At 32.7% G+C, this 20,654-nt stretch overlaps 1 protein-coding gene across 1 annotated transcript in view; it reads left to right on the plus strand.

Moving 5' to 3' along the window:
• LOC132746049 (putative protocadherin beta-18) overlaps positions 1–20,654 on the plus strand; it is a 102,832-nt gene that overhangs the window by 35,222 nt on the left and 46,956 nt on the right. The window contains exon 2 of the mRNA XM_060735119.1: positions 10,589–10,687. The gene's annotated coding sequence lies outside the window, so the exon portion shown is untranslated. The remainder of the gene's footprint in view (positions 1–10,588; positions 10,688–20,654) is intronic.

The raw sequence follows: 20,654 nt of genomic DNA on the forward strand, positions 1-20,654 counted from the left end.
TGGACTGCATTATTATAAACTCTTGGTTGGTTGGTTTTTTAGTGTTTTTTTCTCAGTCTTTTAGTATTTTATTGTAAAAATCACATGTCCAAACTGTCCGAATCTGATGTCCAGCTAAAACACGTGTCATCACAGCTGTCACATGTCCACTAATTTATTAATAACTTGTAAAGTGGTGTTAATTACAGGAAATGTGTGGTCTTTTTATGAGAACATTGCATGTTTACTGTTATCATAGTATTTATGGACAAGGATTAATTCCATTTATGTCCATTGATTAATTGATTAATAGATCGGTCAGCACTTCTACTGGACAGTTTTAAAAGCATTGATTACACTGACCATTTGAACTTGGCAAGCTCGATAGATTCTAGGTCTTTATATGACATTCTGAAAGTACGTACTAGCATATTGTTGTTTTTGCTAAAATGAACAGTCGCGGAGATTTAATTCTAGTCACAGTGAAAAAGTTGGACCGCGGGTAATTAATTGATTGTGATGTTGAAAAGACATGGTAATTGATTTGTTTGACCGTTTGGAACCGAAGCTATCATTGTCAACCGACTTCAAGAGTATTGTTGGCAGACAACAAAAGGTTTCCTTATACAAGTTGTTCAAGTAATTATTGGCTTTGTCAAACACTTGGAAATTGTCATTTCTCTAATAAGACTTCTCTGATTTTTTTTGCTCCAATCATCTTATTGTATGTGCACTGGCTGTTCTGAAAATCACACTGTTTTTTTTATTTGTTTGCTTGCGTGTTGAATATTTTTGCGATATTCTATTATAGTTTAGTACTTTAATACTTAATTGAGAATTCAGTAACCATTTATACCAGGTTTTTTCTATTAAATTTTGTGGGAACAGTTTACCCACTACATGTACATCTTGAATGAGAATTTTTAGCAGTTTAATTGTTCAATACATGTATATTTGGGATGGTTGCCAGGATTATTTCTATTAAGTATGAAGACCTTGTCCCCTAGACCATAATTATGTTATGTATACAGCTCCTTAATATTTACCATTGGTTTAAGTGTAAACGTAAAATAAAGAAAAAGATACAATTATCAGAAGGACAATGAAATTGACCCTATATTGACTTAGAAATCAAGGAAATGAACCCTTTTGCTGCCAGAGGGTTATTGTTTTATTGATAACCTATTTGCCAGAGGGTTTTCTAAGAAATTACTATATTATTAATTAATATAATTATAATTATTTGTTATTAGTATTATAATAATAATATATGTTTCCAAATCTGTTAGTATAATGATAATTATTGTCGATGGTATAATTTTCTTTATATTTTTTATTATTTTTATTATTATTATTAATAATTTATTATTATTATCATTATAATTATAGAAACGGCTAAAGCCGTCCATATGGCAAATACGCCGAAAATAATAGGGACGGCATAAGCTGTCCCTATGGCAGTGAAAGGGTTAAACCCCTTGAGTTGTTTTAAAAGCTTAGTATTTAGACAAGTGCACCCTTACCAGGTTAAATATCTAAAATTTACTTGTCCATCTTTCAATCTGGAGACAAAACCGAGTATGGACACCTGTCATCATAAAGGGTTAATTTTGAAGAATGATGTGATGATAATTTACCTCCATGCAGTTACCACAGAGTATTAGCCAAAGGACAAAAGTAAGTCACTATACAGTGGCCAATGAGATCCTGAATGTATCATAACCCAGTCTGTAGCTGTCTGTAACAGGATACAGGTTTTAAATACTGCAGGTCATGTTGGCCCTATGTTACCAGTGTATAAAGTTTCCAGTATTTTTTTTGACAATGATATCATTTCAAACTTTCTGTTCCAGTGGAGAGAGACAAATTATAAACTCTTCCCCATGAATATAATCTTATAATGACTATATCAGTTTCCTTCAAAGTAACTTATACTTTTGACATGTTTCTTTATTATACTTGATGTGTAACTGCAAGGAATGTCTCACCCTCAGTAATATTTTGCTCAAATAAAGAGCAAAAAACAAAGCCATAAAAACATTTTTTTTCTCCCATGATTTGTAGTTCAATATTTACAGAGCAATATGTCATTTTTTTTCATTTTTTATTATTTTTAATGCCATAATAATATGTTATAACAGTTGCAAAGCCATAATGATTTAAAAATTTTCATATTCAGGATTACACTAATGTAATTGCATTTTTTTCCGAATCTTTCCCCACGCACACTTTTTGTCACACTTTAATTGCTTAATAATCCCAATCTTTTCATTTTTTTTGAAGAATCGTCCAAAGACAAAACAATTTCTTATGGCAAATAAATTTAGAAGTTATTTTGATATGTCCGAAGGGAATGCAACAAATGTGAGATGCTGGTATTTTAACTATGAAAGAAAATTCACAAAATAATTCCCATTTCCATTATTTAGGATGTTGGATAATTAGTTAGTTTGCAGGAATGGCCATCTTGAGGACAATATTGTATGGTCCTTAATTCAAACAATTTTATTTTTTCTTGATTTGTGTCTGCATTGAAAAATGAAAAGATGGATTAAAGAAAATTCTTGGAGATTTCGTCATGAAATGGCTAATATCATCTCCGTAGAGCATGCAGTAACAAGTTATCTCTGAGTATTAAGAAACAATGGAAGATAAATTGTTACTACACTAAGATGACAAATTAAAGTGTAAAGTATTTCTAATTGAACCCTCAGCTGTAATTGTTAAAATACTTAATTAATGTTTCTGATTAGACCCCATCCCCTTACCCTATTAGTTAACACCCCCTGGTCATTTGTACAAATAAAACTTTTGCATCAAGATTTGTTTGTATTTTTTCAAATATTTTAGTAAATCCACAAAAATATTATGTGTATAATGTTAGATGTAAATATGAATAAAACTAATTGCCACCATGTACAACTGCATATTGTTTTTAGCGGATAACATAACTTTTTTTCATCTCTAATTTATTGACTGTTTCCATTCACAAAAAAGTACATAAAAATAATGTAATATTACGCAATTTGGATGTTTTTTAAATGCAGATTCTGTAAGTGGAGCTGACTATCCCAGTCTCATTGTGTTACATGTTTCTGTCCTTCCCTACAAACATGCTTCATCCATCATGAAAAATCCATGCTACCTTAAAATGTCACTTTGATACACAGTATGTACTCAAAGATCAGTTCAAATAGACAAGAGTGCACTACTGTTTTGAGACTGTTCATGTTTTATTCAGTCTTGATATGTTTGGCCGTATTTTGATACCTATTTTTTTTGTACTCCCACAATGCATTATATTCTAAAGAAAAAGAATTGATGCCTTAATTTTGATGAACAATTCTACGGAGGTTTTAAATTTGAAATTTTCAGCATTTCATGATTCTGCTTCCATCAGTACTAGGGGGAGTGGATGGAAGATTGCATTTATCACTTCTGCCGATGAACAGGCTCAGTCAAACTGAGTCTGCAACATTTTCAATTTTGCCATTTTGGATGTTCTAAAAGATGAGATGCCCTTGAAAAGAGATGACCTAGTAGCTAAAGGTATCAGCCCAATAACCCTTTAAGATCATGCCGGTCACTCTCCTTGCTTATCATGGTGCATCAGTTCACATCCATGTTTATTGTGCCCCTACTTTAGTGGCAGGCATTTAGATTTACCCTTGTTCGTCCTTCCGTCCGTCCGTCCGTCTGTTCTCTTTTGTGTCACACATAACTCAAAAATTATTAGACCTAGAGTCATGAAACTTAACAGGAATGTTGATCAGCATGTGAAGTTGTGCAGCTGGGTATTTTCATGTGGATTTATTCAGTATTTTTAGAGTTATTGCCCTTGACTTAGTAAAAATTTGCAATTTTCAACTTGTGTTGCACGTAACTCAAAAAACCATTTGACCTAGAGTCATGAAACTTTACAGGAATGTTGATCAGCATGTGCAATTGTGCACCTGGGTATTTTCGTGCAGATTTATTTAGTATTTTTCGAGTTAATGCCCTTGACTTAGTAAAAATTTAGAATTTTCAACTTTTAAGTTGCACGTTTAAATTTAAAGTTTTGACTAGAAAATCATAAAAAAATTCACAAGGAATGTTGAAACGATGTTTAGTTTGTGACCTGGGTAAAATTTTGGGGTGGGGTTTTATTTAGTATTTTAAGAGTTAAATTCCCCTTGAAAATTTTTGAAATTTTCCAAAAAAGTGTCGCCCGTTTAAAACCAAAAAAAGGAAAATTTTAAAAATTTGGTCATTAAAACCCTTTGGGGAAAGGGTTTCAAGCATAAAGTTTGGGTTGTGCACCTTTTGGGGTTTCGCTTGTGGGTTTATTCCAAATATTTTGTTGAGTTATTTTTTCCTTGACTTATAAAAAAAAACCCCCTTTCAACTTTTAGTTCTTATTTGTTCCCCTTGGGTGCTTTATTGAAAACAACCAACTTTTTCGGGAAAAAATGATCAAAATACAAAATACAGAAAAAAATTTTTTTAACATCACTGTGAAGCTATGCACCATGGGACTTTTGCAATGTGGATTTTTTTTCCCAGTTTTGTTTAGAGTTATTGCGCCTTGACTTACAGTAGTACATTGTATAAAAATTTGCAAAATTTTAACTTGTTCATGACATAGCTCAAAAAGTATTTGCTTGTAGGCCTGGGAAAGTTTTTTCACAAGAATGTTGAGTAACGCATGTGTAAACTTATGCAACCTTGGGGTTTGCACTTGTGGATTTATTCAGTATTTGTAAAAGTTCTTGACCTGTACTTAGTAAAAAGAATTTTTAGTTTTCAACTTGTGGCCACAATGTAAGTCCAAAAAATATTTGACCCTAGAGTCATAAAGATTAGACAGAACAGTGGCCTGTAGCGGAGACCCCGTGTCCTATGGACACATTTCTAGTTACTTACTGGTTAAAGGGCAGGGAAGCCGAATTACAGAATGGTTGACAACTTAAAAGGTTAATTCTTTGCAAACAAAGAAATTTAAAAAACAAAAAATATTATGTATTGTTTAAATCAAAAGGAATAAATTTTGGTTTTTTTTTTAACATGCAAAATGTCCATTTTTTTGCCCCGAAAAGTTGTGGGAAAATTTAAAAGTGAATTAATGCCCTTTATTTGGGTTTGAAAGAAAATTTAAAATCATTGAAAAGTCCATTGAAAAAAAAACAGAAAAAAAAAGGTTTTTAAAAAAAATTTAAAGGGAAGAAGCTCGCAAGTCATTGCTGTGAAATTTGAAACCAAATAAATGAAACCCATTTTTGGGACTGGTTAAAAATTAATTTAATTTTTCTGTTAATTATTGTTTAAAAAATATTTAATTTAAAAAGAGCATTTTTTTTTGTTTTTCCAAAAATCAAGTTAAGAAGACATTAATTGGAAAATTTTTTTTTGAAATAAAACTATTAAACTAGCGTAAGGGAAAACACAAAATTTGTTCATCGACCCAAGTTCAAATTATTTTGGTATGACGATGTTTTTAAAGTTGAGAGTCTTAATTTATTTACAATGAAGCATGACAAAGTCTTACCTAATTCTGTTATTGTAAAATGACATAGCTACTTGAGTCAGGTTGTCACCCTGTAAGCCAATTAATACAAGTTAATGTTTTTATAACATTGTGCTCTGTAAATAGGGGGGATTGTTCCCCGTCATATTGGTGTTTTTAAATCCACTGTTTTTCTCGTTCAATTATTAAAATCGGCTGCTGTATCAAGTGATGGGTTTTTATTGTAAAACGATGGTGTACTTGAGGGAAGAATCGGTTAATTGCGGAGAATTGTCCGACACTTGTACTTCCGTTTCCTATGTAACCAAAATATCATTTTTTTGCATTTTATAGCTAAAACTGAAAAAAAAAAAAAAAAAAAAAACGCCACACCAATCTGAAAAAAAAATGATATAAATATATTGAATCAGTTTTATAGGAAAATTTGAAGAAAATATTGTGAAAATTAATAATTGACATGTATGAAATGTATGTTTATTGATTTCTTGTTTGTTTTTTCCGTTGTTTTTTTTTATTTATTTATTTTTAGTTTTCTGTGACAAATGAGAATTTGAGTTTCATTTAAAGCATGTTCAGGCAGTTTATACTTTAGGTAAATAGGGTGCTTTTAAAACCAATAAAGTAGTGTAAATACACAAATACATGCACTACAAATTCAAATTAATGACTTGGGTTGAGGTATTAGAAAAACTTAAAGTTCTGCAAATTTGGTTCAATACCAAGCACTTCTGAAAGATTGATAATAAAAAAAAGATTTCCATCTTTAAAAGTCCATATCTCCTGTTTTACATTGTGTTTTTATAGTTTTCGACATTTATTAACAACAAAAATTACCTCAAAACAGCGGGGTCTTATATTATTGGAAGTCAGAGCATTGAAAACACTGATGCTGTTTTGTAGCTCGAAATTGTCAGTCCTAAATTCCAAGAAATCCATATTGACTAAGAAAAAACCAATGCATTTACCTAAAAGATACCTAAAAATTGTAGCTAAAATTTACTAAGAAATATATGTAGATAAAAAATCCATTTGATTCAATTCATTCATACCATTCTTTTAGTAATAATCAATATTTTAGGTTTGTAAAGTTTAATTTGTAAAAATATTTGATTATTGGCCAATTGAACTGTTAATAATTCTGCACTGAGGTTTTTTACATGACGGAACTGAAAATTACTTTTTGACATCAAGGTTTAATTTGATGTAGGTCTAGACCATTAACAAGTGTGCAAAATTTCAGATCATTTGCTCACTCAGTTTTTCAAATTATTTCTGAGTATATTTCTGAATATTTTTGCATATCTTTCTGTTATAAGTGATCTAAAGCTGATCTATAAAAGAAATTCAAATTTTATGAATTAGGCTTTTGGACCTCAGTGGAGTTCCTTTAAGTTGAAGGTACATGTAGTTGTAGAAGACTAAAATGACAGCCATTAAGAAGGCGCTCGAGAATCACTGTCCAAAAAAAGACGGTGTGAAACCTTATCAGTGCATTATTAGGAGTATTGTAATATCGCAGGGGGGTCACTGCTGTGATCATAAAACAATATTGTACCTCATTCCGACAAATTTGTATAAAAAAAATAGCAATAATGTTTCTCGATTTTCACAATAATGTGTCTGATGGATATATAGTTACACACTGAATGCAAGGAAAGCCAATGATTTATTGTCATTCACTAATATAATTTTCATTTGTTAGACAGAATTGTTAAAAAATGTATGTAATTGCTGTATATACAGTGCCAGGGAGCGGAAACGGTTGAAATGTTATCGTAAATGAATTTCCAAAGATTGATGATCTAGCTGAAAACATTTAACAATATTAGTGCCAATATTTACTGACAACACTTACAATCAATGGCTTCTAATGGAAGCAAATTTCGCCAGTTATATCGGTTAAAGCAATGCCTTATATATACGTTTGGGATACTTTCTTGTGATAACCTACTGAAAGGTGCAAGTTTTCTCTCTCTCCAATGGTAACCAAATATCCATTTACTTCATGAATACTCAATTTCAATAAAATTTCCGTTCAGTCAGGATTTGGCGATAAATCTAAGTTATCTAAGTCTCTGATCAATTGGAAGGGGACATAATGAAAGTGTTTCAGATAATAGCTTTAATTACCTCCCTTTTCTAAGATTTCCCTTAAAAACATATAAAAAAAATTCTGAAAAGGGCAAAATGTTGAAAGCTAAAGAAACTTGTTTATTTTTATTGAGCTGCTTATATAGTTTGTTTGATTGTTTAATTGGGTTTTATGTCACACCGACACATCATAGGTTATATGGCAACGTTCCAGCTTTATTGGTGGAGGATGACTTTAGCTGCCCTTCCGTGCATTATTTCAGTCACGAACGGGTATCTGAGTAGATTCACTGACGTTCTGTAAGCTAGCTGGATAGCTTCCTCACAAGAAAGAATCCAAAGTCCCAGTCAGAATTCAAACCCCCAGCGGTAAGCGACAAGTGGTTTGAAGTCAATAACCTTAACCACTCAGCCACAGACGCATCAAGCTGCTTATAATATTATAGAAACACATATGAAATTCTAGGAACAGTTTAAATAAGAATTATTTGGTTTGACTTGAAAACTAAGAACACAAGATCTTTGTGTTGAATTGGTGAAAAATGCAACTCATTGTTTTATGTTTTAATAACTTGCCTAAATATGAATTTCTTACTTTTTATTTTTTAAGACATAAATTTTGAGGAAAGCCTGTATTTGACCTCCCTAAATAATTTTCTGTTGTTTTTTTTCTTTGTTAAAGTTAAAACATTTTTTATTTAAAATTTTATTATGCTGTAAAAAGCCCCATGTCCAAAAAATCTAGAAATCCCCTTGATAAATGAACTTTAGTGATGTTACCAAAAAATTTAAACCAAACCATTTTTAATGGTACACTTAAAAAACAACCCTTTTGAAACAGAAAAATTTGAAATTTATCTTGTAAATGAGGCATGTATAGACTGCAGTTTGAGATTATCTCCTATACAAAGTGCATGTTTTCAGCATCATTAGATACTGTATCATGTTCTACTAAATTCCAGGCACATCTTGTGGGCCATCATGACTCAAGATTTCATGTCTGTTTGATAACAATTTAATATACATTAGACTAGAAGACTTGCAAGGGATCTATCGCAGCATTGCTTCTGTGCTGTGTTTTATCTTAAAATTAAAGTTTCCTATCAGATTAAAGATTTCATATTGACAGCTCAATGTAACATTCTTGTGCATCTGAACAGGCCCAATCAAGCAGGGCTAGTAATATTTTCAGTTTGGCCATTCAAAACTGGTACGACAGCCTAAAAGGTTTTCATGACTTTCACTATTTTAACTTCATATTCCAAAGCTTATTTTTGTTAAGTTTCTGTTCAGAGTAGTACTGAATGATGAAATACATTCTTGCATACTCTCAGCCAATTGTTATAGTGTTCATTGAGTCTTTACCACCTAATGCTAGGAAGTGGTTATACAGGGCTCCCATATGCATTCTAAAATTAACCCTAGTTAACACTGTACTGGTATACAGCCCTGGTGTGCCCCAGTTTGGTCAACAGGGCCCACAATGGTAGTAGCGGTCCCAGTTTGGTCAATCGGGACCACAATGGTAGCGAAGCCATGAAGAACCATATTGAATCGAGATAAACTGTGTTGAGTGGTTCCTGGTGGTGTTTAGAATTTTAAAACAACCAGGATTGCTGGGGAGCACAAAGGGACACCAGGTGGGGGTCTTCCTTCACTAGTATTGCTGGAATTAAGTCACTGTAGGACTATAACACTGTGATGATGTGACATTAGATTCAGCTAAACAATATCTCATCAACATTTTAGACCTGTTTATAGCTATGTGTGGTATCTTGAAGGTCTACTGGCATTCCTTCACCATTTAAACCTTAGGTTTAAGTTACCATTTGATCTTAATTTTGTTGGCTTTTCTTTCAATGATGATGCATTACAGGTAGATTAAATCAAACAACAGTTTTGGCAAGCTTTCATTTCAAGAATTTAAAACATCTTTTATTTGTACTGGCAGTGGCAGTGGTTAAAGTGGCTATAAAATGTATATATCTTTTTAGTGAAATGTACCATTTGCTTCACATGTGTGCTGACTGTGGTCTGTTAATAATTATGAAGATCCGATATAGGTTTAGAAACATTTTGATATAATTTGTCACCTAACTATGTTATAGTAATCATCTTGCATAGATGTGCAGCCTGGAAGTAGGCAATATCTGTTAGCAGTGGCCAGTAATTGTCTTTGTCACTGAGGCTAGAAAAGAGAAATTAAAGTGATATGACCTGTTGATAAACTGCTTTTAAATGATATAATTATCTGTGCATAACTGCATCAGAATCATAATTATGCAAAAATATGGCACAACAGAAAGAAAATCTGTATTATATACAAATATATAATGGTGCTACAGTGATGGCATAGCCATTACGTTACTATATTGTATAATGGGTCCAATATGAAGACATTTTGAATAAAAGTAAGACTAACTTAATCTAAGTTTTGCATTTTGCTTTCATGGATTCTGTGCAAGGCCCTTTGTTGCCATTTGTTATGTGGTCCTCGCATAGCAAAACAATACTCGATCTTTGTCAACTGCAAGTTTGAGATCAAAATCAATACCTGTATGATAACCTCATATAGTCATAGAAGTGGATAATAATTTCTCTTCTCCAAAAAGTTCAAGTGAATTTAATTGTCTTATCAAACCTTTAGTTTATAGGGGAGCAGTGGCCTTGTGGTTAAGGTGTCTGCCTCTCAACCCTGGGAACATGGGTTACAGCTCTAATTGGGTCACAACCATGTTTATTCATATGACACCAGTACTGGTTGGTTCCAGGAAGTGATTAATATAAAATGCAAGAACTTGTTTCAAACTTAAATACCTAAACCTTTAGTTTGCTGTACCACCTTTCTTAGCACTTACATGTTTTGAGTACATTGTTTATACATGTAGTTCTACTATTATTTTATTCTTATTCTAATTCTTTGGTGTCATTAATCGGTAATGTGTTTCTAGTGGTGTGTCTATGACTTTATAAAATGAATGTATTAACTGATAAACTATTTTCTGATTACAGGTTTGTGTTGATTGATGTAAAAATGTCACAGTGATGGTGAAGATAGGAATGTTACAGATTATCCATTCCCTAGAACATCGTAGTTGTTAACAATACACAGTAAGTTTATCTTCTCTTTGTATCTTTAATATCATCCACTATAACATCAATATTAACCAATGATGGATTCATATGTAATGGACTGGTAGTCCTGAATTTGTTGTGGAACTGTCCGAGTCTATTGTTATTCTAATGGGTTTTCAATAGTCAAGCAATGAACATTTTAAAGGAACTCCACCAAAATGACTGTTAAGATGTAAGATGATGGCACAGTTATGAATCTTGATAAGAAAGAAAAACATTTGGAAGCAGTGAAAAAACATTTTATGAAAATTGCAAACTTGGTTTAATTGGGTCTGTTCATGAGAGATAATGTAAAAATGCAAAATCTCTCACACTCCCTTGCACTGGCTTATTTAGCGGCATTCAATCTTCGACACTACAATGCTGAAAAGCTGGCATTGCTCAGTATATTGATGGAATTATGAGGTTTGTCTTAAAACACCAGCCAGTGTTCAAAGAGTTACCCTTCCCCCACATCACTGTGTGTTTGAATCTTGTCAGGGACTTTGGATTTTTTCATATGAAAATTTAGCTATCCAGCAAGATTAAACAAGGCGGTGTTTCTACACAATAATGTGCCTGAAATGATGCACAAGGCAGTTTTCCTCCATCAGCAAAGCTGTCAAATGGCCTAAGTGTTACTATAAAAAAAGATCAGGTGATAATTAATGCTATTTCTGGACATATGAATTGATATCTTTAAATTCAAAATATACTTTAAAAGCATGGAAAACGAAAAGTTAAGTCCAAGTCATGATGGAGGACAATTTTATTGATAAAAATATTGTAAAGTGTAGAATAATAAAAAAAAAAATGTTTCTTGATTTCTTGACAACCTTCAGTAGCATTTATCATCAATGATTGTATAATACCAATATAATGGAAGGAATTATGTGATAATAGGTTGTATTTAAACAAACCATGATTAGTTTCTCTGCAATTTTATTATAGTAATTATTAGAAAAATTTTGCAGTGGCTGTATGCCAGAATCCAACCAATATTTAAACTGAAAGAAAAAAATAGTTCTAAAGATAAACTAATTTAGTACTCTAGAACCTGGTAATAATTTAGTATAATAGAACCTAGTTATGGTAATACTCTGATGATTGCAAATGTATAGTAATTTGAAATTGAAAGTTTTTTTCACTGATTACGAAGAACTATTTCTGAAAATTCTTGTGATTTTGTAATTGCCGAATGAAAAATGAAAAGAGGCAGAATGTAACAGAAAGTGTGAGGGGGGACCTTGTGGGTCATGTAGGTATGTAGTGGCAGTTTAGCGATATAGCGATAAAGTAAATCTATATCATTAGGGAAAATGTAATGTCTTAATTGAATTTAAAGCATCATTACTTGGGCTATTTAGGCAACCATTACTTCTGGTGGGAGAATAGAGAAAAAACAACAGCAGGGGCTTATTAAACAGCTTCTCCACCATTAAATAAACTTTGGAGTAGTTTTTTTTTATTATTCTTCAGTTATTAGAGTACAAAAACTCATTAAATCAACTTTGTTGTATTTTCATTCTTTGGTTATGAGAAAACTAAAAATAATATTTCTTGCTTTAACTTATATACGGTATTCTAATTTTGTGAAAGATTTGTGAATTATAGCTAGTGATAAGAAAATTAACAACCTTATTTTAAGCTGAATTGGATGATTATAAAAAAGCACGTTTTCAGTAAATGAGAGTTATACCCATGAAATAAAAACTTAATTGATATATAAGACAAAGCCAATAAATTTATTGATACAAAGTATATGAAATAAGCTTATATGGAAGATAGATATGATTATATGAAAATATACTGTGATGAATTTGACCATAATGAATTGAGAAATGAATTTTGCCATCATGAATATTATTGAGAAATGAATTTTACCTTAATGAATTGAGAAATGAATTTTAATGCAATGATAATGATGTGCAGGCTAGCCTGAATCCAGTTGATTTGGTCAGGATGCATTGATTTGCAGGCTACCCTTAACCCAATTGATACTGATTAGGCTAGCCTAAATCTGATTGATACTCGAAGCTAAGTTCAGTTACAGCATTAATTCACTATAAGGGGTAAAACAAAGACAGAGATAGTGATGTCATCATAGAGTTTAATCAAATTTAACATGGAGCCCTTTGTTTCTTAAGAAACCACTTCAAAAATGTAATAACAAAAAGCAATTTGTCTCCAGCATGCATTATAGTACAATCATGGGACCACGAATTTTGAAAAAGAATTGTCATAAAAAACAGTAATACATAGGATTGTTTTCCATAAAGTTGTCTCCTATATCTTCTCTTTATGATTTCTTTACGCACAAATTCTATTGAAGATTGTATTTCTTGGCAATCTATCATTTTTTTATCCTATTGAAATCATACGGCGGCACACAAAATAAAGACAAATACTTATATATTTATTGATCTGTCTTGAATTTGAACTCGAAACAACCTCATTCGTCTTTCTATATAGACTCGAAGCCCAATAGAATTTGGGGCGAGATTTACATAATTTTATATTGTATTCTACAATATTGTATTACTGTATTAGATATAGGAACTACAAGCAGAGGCGCCTTTGTGGCCTGGCATATTGCTTTTTTAACAATTTTGCATATTGCCTTTTCAGCAATTGGCTTGGATATATTTTTATTCAGGGAGACAAAAGGCTGTGCGACCCTCCAATTATGATTTTTAAAGTGATTTTCTTGGTAACATTTCCAATAATTTGTTGAATTGCCTATTCCAAACTAGAATGATTGCAATTCTTCCTCAAATTAATCTATAGGTAACCCTTTTACCCTGGTGATCATTTTTATGCCCCCACAGAGTGGGAGCATATAGCGTTGCACTTGTCCGTCCGAGTGTCCGTCCGTCTGTCCGTCCGTACGTCTGTCCGTACGTCCCGAAATCTTGTGAACGCAACTCCTCTTAAACCGGATGGCAGATTTTGCTTAAACTTCCAGGGATGAACAACCTTAATGTGTAGATGGTAGTAAAGGAAGGAATTTTTGCTGCGACCAAATTTAACAGAATTATGGCCCTTTGTTGATTTTTTCACTATATACTATGTAGAAATTTTGTGAACGCAACTCCTCTTAAACCGGATGGCAGATTTTGCTTAAACTTCCAGGGATGAACAACCTTAATGTGTAGATGGTAGTAAAGGAAGGAATTTTTGCTGCGACCAAATTTAACAGAATTATGGCCCTTTGTTGATTTTTAGTTTTCAACTTGTGGCACATGTAGTCCAAAAAATATTTGACCTAGAGTCATAAGATTGACAGAACAGTGGCGTGTGGGGGCATCCGTGTCCTTTGGACACATTTCTAGTTAATGCTGTAAATTCTTTGGAATAGTCCATTGTTAGATTAATCCCTGATCTTCTGGAATAAAAAGTTAACAGCATTTGCAATCAGTAAAGAGCCAGGCCAGCTTGCACATATGCAAAAATATCACCAGGCTGTGTACAGTTGGCTAACAAACTTTAAAAAAATGTTCATCTTGATACACCCAAAATTAACATTGACAAGTTACAAAGATAAGAGCTGGACAAGCCCATTTTAAAATTTCAACATGTTAATACCTGTTTGATGGATTTCACTGCATGGAATTGCAGACTGTCATGGTCCTGTTCTGGTCCGTGACCTAAGCCTTACACCATTGCAGCAAGCTGTCAAACACCATTGCAGCATTAGCTGTCAGAGCATTTTTTTTCAGTCTGGTTTAATGCATAAATGTTTCTGAGCATTCATTTTATAATGGTACAATTTGTTTTATACAAATTTTACTTTATTTTTATACAACATGACATGGTATTATTTGGCTTGTCAGTCTGGTTTAGTTTGGATTGGTTCCACTTTGACTGTGATACAGATATATGTGCTTGTTTTGGAAGATGTTTCTCTTCTTATTGCCCTTATCAAGTTGTGATGAGAAATGTTTAGGACTGAGCATTTGCAGCTGGTCAAAAATGCTGAGAACATGTTCTTCACTAGCATTACAATCAAACTTGCCAAAATGCTCATTGATTACAGTACTCATTAATTTGATAAGAGTTTTGACATTGACCTTGTATGGTTTGGAGAGAAAACAGCTTGATTTTAAAGGTATTATTATGTTTAAAAATTTTAAAAATTAACCCAAAAACAATGCTTTACTGGATATATACTTTGTTCATTCTTTCCCTTAATCCTAATGGAACACAGTTATTTCTTTTTGGCAACATCTTGCAACTGTGTTGTGGTCTTTAACAAACTGCACTGATGTTCTTTTTTTGCAACATGATGCAATGTTGTTGTGTTCTGGCAACATGATGCAATGTTGTTGTGTTCTGGCAACATGATGCAATGTTGTTGTGTTCTGGCAACATGATGCAATATTGTTGTGTTCTGGCAACATGATGCAATGTTGTTGTGTTCTGGCAACATAATGCTGTGTTGTTGTGTTCTGGCAACATGATGCAATGTTGTTGTATTCTGGCAACATGATGCAATGTTGTTGTAATCTGGCAACATGGTGCTGTGTTGTTGTGTTCTGGCAACATGATGTAATGTTGTTGTGTTCTGGCAACATGATGCAATGTTGTTGTGTTCTGGCAACGTAATGCTGTGTTGTTGTGTTCTGGCAACATGATGCAATGTTGTTGTGTTCTGGCAACATAATGCTGTGTTGTTGTGTTCTGGCAACATGATGCAATGTTGTTGTGTTCTGGCAACATGATGTAATGTTGTTGTGTTCTGGCAACATGATGCAATGTTGTTGTGTTCTGGCAACATGATGCAATGTTGTTGTGTTTCTGGCAACATGATGCAATGTTGTTGTGTTCTGGCAACATAATGCTGTGTTTGTTGTATTCTGGCAACATGATGCAATGTTGTTGTGTTCTGGCAACATAATGCTGTGTTGTTGTGTTCTGGCAACATGATGCAATGTTGTTGTAATCTGGCAACATGGTGCTGTGTTGTTGTGTTCTGGCAACATGATGTAATGTTGTTGTGTTCTGGCAACATGATGCAATGTTGTTGTGTTCTGGCAACATAATGCTGTGTTGTTGTGTTCTGGCAACATGATGCAATGTTGTTGTGTTCTGGCAACATGATGCAATGTTGTTGTATTCTGGCAACATAATGCTGTGTTGTTGTGTTCTGGCAATATTGTGCTGTGTTGTTGTATTTTGGCAACATGATGCAATGTTGTTGTAATCTGGCAACATGGTGCTGTGTTGTTGTGTTCTGGCAACATGATGTAATGTTGTTGTGTTCTGGCAACATGATGCAATGTTGTTGTAATCTGGCAACATGGTGCTGTGTTGTTGTGTTCTGGCAACATGATGCAATGTTGTTGTGTTCTGGCAACATGATGCAATGTTGTTGTATTCTGGCAACATAATGCTGTGTTGTTGTGTTCTGGCAACATGGTGCTGTGTTGTTGTATTTTGGCAACATGATGCAATATTGTTGTATTCTGGCAACATAATCCAATGTTGTTGTTTACTGGCAACATGGTCAACTGATGTTTCATTGGCAATAAGTCGTAAAGTTTCTGTTTTTCTGTCCCGCCCTACAAAATTTCTTATTACACTTAAATTTCTTATAATTTTTTTTATTCACAACAATGGTATTGTACATTATGACAAGTGTTTTGTAATGGTGAAGTAATAACACTGGCAGACATTCTATTAATTCTTTAATTTCAAAATGGGTAAAAAAGTGTATGAGGGGATGAATATGAAATTATAAAAAGTGAGAGAATTCATGAATATACGGAGAAAAAAATGGGGAAAGGTATAAGAGCATCAGCTCAATTTCTGTTAAAGAGGAAGGTGTAATTTTATGAAATTTATTGGGTTGAAGTGTTTTTTTATTATGAAAAGGAAAAAAAAACACCATTGCTGATAGATCGTGACTGAAAACATACTTCATTTTATTACATAACTGGAAATAAAAACGATGTAGTTTTAAAACAAGTTGTTTTTTTTTCCACCTGATAGATTCAGTGTATATTAAACTATAAAACATGGGTGATATTTCAGAGAGAAAGTTTGAAGTACAAGTTTGAAAGTTTTAGATTTTAATCCAGCAGCGTTTTATATTGCTTCATGTAAAAGCTTGCCATTAAGCTGTTGTTTCAAACAATAAAACATGCCGTTAAATTTTGAAATATTAAATTGTGTTTCTCGTATAAAATTTTGATGAAATTTAATTCTTGTTTTAGTGGTATAAGAGGTGATGTCTATAAATTCAGAGTGCAAGCACTTAAAGTTAAAAAAAGCAATACCAAAAAATAAAATAAAAAGCAGTATGATATGATAAATGAGCCGCGTCACGACAAAACCAACATAATGGGTTTGCGACCAGCATGGATCCATGCTGTTCGCTTACAGACCCTATAACAAGTAAAGACACTGATAGCGAACATCATGGATCCTGATCAGGCTGGTCTGGATCCATGCTGGTCGCAAACCCATTATGTTGGTTTTGTCATGACGTGACTCAAATGTTGGTTTGGTTTTTTTGTTGCTTTACAGTTAATGAAAAAATCCTGCTAAGCTTTGAAAGCCTGTCAAGTTATAGCGGGATATATGAAATAGCAAGATATATTAATACAGAATTTAATATAAAAGTAATGAATTCTATAAAAAGAGATAAATATATTGATGTTCTTTTGTATTCCAGATCATAGATCACACGATATATATACTGTTATGTAAAGGACCGAGAATCGAAAAAATTCCGAGTAATAATTCATCCGACTTTGAGACTATACATAATTTACCGCACTTGAGGAATTTCAATTAACTTAATGAAATAGCAAGATGGAATTGAAATGAAAACTTATTCATTTTGTCAACATTTATTAAAACATTCATCATTACACTTTTATCGACCCTCGTGTTTCCGCAATTTACTTAATTTCATGATTTTAAAGTTTTTTCATGTAGGAAAGATTTTTTTTCCGATCAGACCATGATTGCGCTCTAATATTATATCCAATAAAACTGCAAACAAACAGTACATAAACCATAATTTCTGGTCGGTTCATTTTTATCGCTCCATCAGGAATTTCAACAAGAACAATAAACTTGTTGTAGTTTATTGCCCGTCAATGTTTGCTGCCGTGTGTCCGTATGGTATAATATATATTCTTTATATTAACCATGGTACATGTTTTATGTCTTTTCTTGGCATCATCATTATTTTTTATGTCATAAAAGACATATTTTATAGATATAATTTTATATATTTGTCAATATACAAAAAGAAAATAAATGTATTGCAGTTTCAATAGAAAATATTTAAACACGCTTTAATGGACAAAAATCAAAACTTATTAAAAATTGCATATCGTCTTTCAAAAATTTGTATATATATTTTCTAGATCCACCTGATCCGAATAATCTATTTTTTCCTTTTTGTAATTTATTCCATCTCCGTATAATCCGCAACATTTAATTTTTTACATTTTTTTCTCTTTTCTATTTCATCTGCATAAAAATCAAAATTGAATTCCGAGATATTATTATGACAAACATTGGCATATTTTACCTGAACTGTTGATATAGTTAGGTTCCAGAACAGTTTCTATAATAATAAAAGTAGATAATTTATTATACAATGTGGTTTTATTTATACTACATATCATAAACGTATTGCCTCTAAATACACAAACTGTAGGGTTTACCAAGAGTAAAGCAATTGGCAATGTGATAGTTTATGTTTGATAGAGAGGGCCGTCTTCCTGAAACTCTAGAAATTACGAGGATATGAGAAGGTATGAGTTGTTTTCCGGAGGACCACCAGTAACAAATAGGCAATAAAAGATAATTATATCTAGTTAACGGAAGAGCCTGGCATTCCGAGACCTGCTACAAGGTATGTACGTTTTGAAAGAAACATGAAATAAACACATGAAATAAACATAGTTTTGCCAGCTGTCAGATTAATGTCAAAACACTAACAACCTGCGCCCAGCATGTGTTACCTGCTTCGTACCAGTACATTCACATTAGAAATAAACACATATAGATTTGTTCTTTGTCATGGAAGAATCCTATGCCTTATGTTTGTTTGTTTGTTTTTCCATCAATGTCATTTCACTTTTTACTTAGAAACATAGAACTATAAGTCATGCTAAATTCTTGAGTATGTTGCTGATGTCTTCTTTTGTTTGGATTCAGACCCACAATCCCTTGATTAGAAATCCAATGCTATAGCCCTTCACAACTGTCTTATAATGGGTTCCTCTTCTAGAGTGTCTTTACAGACTGTAATATGTTATAAGGTGTGTGAGCTCTTGTAGAAAGACAGTTTGATGATGTATGTTGTGACTGTAAGGACTACTAGCTTGGCTCTTCTTCCATATTGACTTGAGCCTTCTTTTTAGGCCCTTCTTGGGCACATTACAGTTATCTTCTCTTGGCATCACCAATCTAATTCTGTATGAAAATTGCCACTTTGTGCTACAGAACTGAATTTTAAAGGGCATTTGACATTGGTCATGTCAGTATGCCATATGGCTTTATAAATTTTTGCTATATGGTGCCTGTAAAGATGAAAGGACCCTCATTGAAGATAGTAACTAGTAGTATAACAAACAGAAATTTACTACAGTTGAATTTAAATGAGTTAATCTGTAAGGAAATGCACCTTTAAAAAGTGGTCTTAACGACAGGGCTTCAGACAGCACTACACATGTATCAATTTCAACATGAGTCAATTTCGTCTCGGGTATCATTTGTCTTCCTGACTTTGGTGTGTTCGAAGCAAATATTTATAATAGTGCTTTATTTGCAGATGCATAATTTTGCCAAGAACAAACTGAGGGGGTACTCCTAAGAGTTTTATTCCATTGATAATGATGTTCACAAACAACTTTGTATCCAGCATATAAGACTGAAATGAAAGTTTAGCAATACTGAAACATTTAACTATATTTCAATCAAAAACTTGTCAGAGATAATAATCACTTTTTCATACAACTTCAATTAAAAATGCTTGTTGTTTTTTTTTACAAACTCAAACATGGTGGGCAAAAAAAAACGCAAACAGATTGTGGAATATGTTGAAGCTCAGACCAAGTTACGAGACCGATATATCATTGGCGCCACTCTTTTACACAACTGTCATATGTTGAAATAGGTTGATGCTGATATATGGACCTATCATTGACATACTGTTACGTGTATGAATTTTTTATTCACTTCTACAACTGATATACGGGAGTTGATGAAATTGTCTTCTGCTTAAAAGTTACTGCATCACTGAAATGCTGTTATAACTAATGGTGGCTCTTTGACATAGGGGCAAAAAATGTTATATTTTAGAACAGAGACTAGGTTTTTTTTTTCTTCGCACATTTTGAATAAGCAAAATGTGACAAGTGTATTTCTTAATAGTTCCATGAATATTTCTGGCTTTTTTTTTGTGCCACCTTGAAAATGTTGACATATAGGGGTTACTTTTGTCAGCGTTGGCAGCGACTGTGGTGTCCCCTTAGACTTGTCCAAAGCGAAAATCAGTCACTATAGGTCAGATTGACTCCAAACTTAGAATGCATGCTTTTTTTAAATGACCCGAGGTGCAGAGTGCAAGAATTGTTACTCTGCACTTCTTATTTTTTGAGTTATTGCAACCAAGGAATCATGAGTTCAAGCAATTCTTGGGTCATATCCATATTCAAAGAAATATTAGAGTTGTTCGAACAAGCTTCATGAGCCTTCTTTACAATCAAGCAAAAACGAATATATTTCAAATAATAAATATGTCTTCATAATAAATTGAAATATGAAACTGTTTAAAAATTTTCCAATAAAAAAGTAAGTGAAAGACACCTCATTATTCTATTTTTCTAGAGCGTTACTGGAAATAAATTCAGACACAAATGTTGTGAAATTATCTCTCATCTCCATTATTTCATTTATAATTTGTTTCACTAATCTGTTAAAGAGATGTTTATGATCGTAG

This window comes from Ruditapes philippinarum, unplaced genomic scaffold (genome assembly GCF_026571515.1).
Source record: "Ruditapes philippinarum isolate M1 unplaced genomic scaffold, ASM2657151v2 ctg5380_1_1_1_1, whole genome shotgun sequence".
NCBI lineage: Eukaryota > Metazoa > Mollusca > Bivalvia > Venerida > Veneridae > Ruditapes > Ruditapes philippinarum.